We start from the raw sequence: 753 nt of genomic DNA on the forward strand, positions 1-753 counted from the left end.
CTTGCTACGGCGTTGCCCAACATACCATGCCACGGCCTCGGCCCGCATGCCTTGCCACCGCGTTGCCCAGCATGCCATGCCACCGCGTTGCCCGGCGTGCAATGCCTTAGCCTTGGCCAACATGTCGAGCCACGGCCTCGGCCCGCATGCCTTGCTACGGCGTCGCCCAACATGCCATGCCACGGCCTCGGCCCGCATGCCATGCCACGGCCTCGGCCCGCATGCCTTGCTACGGCGTCGCCCAACATGCCATGCCACGGCCTCGGCCCGCATGCCATGCCACGGCCTCGGCCCGCATGCCTTGCTACGGCGTCGCCCAACATGCCATGCCACGGCCTCGGCCCGCATGCCATGCCACGGCCTCGGCCCGCATGACATGCCACGGCCTCGGCCCGCATGCCATGCCACGGCCTCGGCCCGCATGCCTTGCCACGGCGTTGCCCAACATGCCATGCCACGGCCTCGGCCCGCATGCCATGCCATGCCACGGCCCGCATGTCTTGCCACGGCGTTGCCAAACATGCCATGCCACGGCCTCGGCCCGCATGCCATGCCCCGGCGTCGCCCAACATGCCATGCCACGGCCACGGCCCGCATGCCATGCCACGGCCTCGGCCCGCATGCCTTGCTGCGGCGTTGCCCAGCATGCCATGCCACGGCCTCGGCCCGCATGCCTTGCCACCGCGTTGCCCAGCATGCCATGCCACCGCGTTGCCCGGCGTGCCATGCCTTAGCCTTGGCCAACATGTCGAG

The sequence above is a fragment of the Camellia sinensis genome, chromosome 14, assembly GCF_055761805.1.
Source record: "Camellia sinensis isolate YWXY chromosome 14, ASM5576180v1, whole genome shotgun sequence".
NCBI classification, from domain to species: Eukaryota; Viridiplantae; Streptophyta; class Magnoliopsida; order Ericales; family Theaceae; genus Camellia; species Camellia sinensis.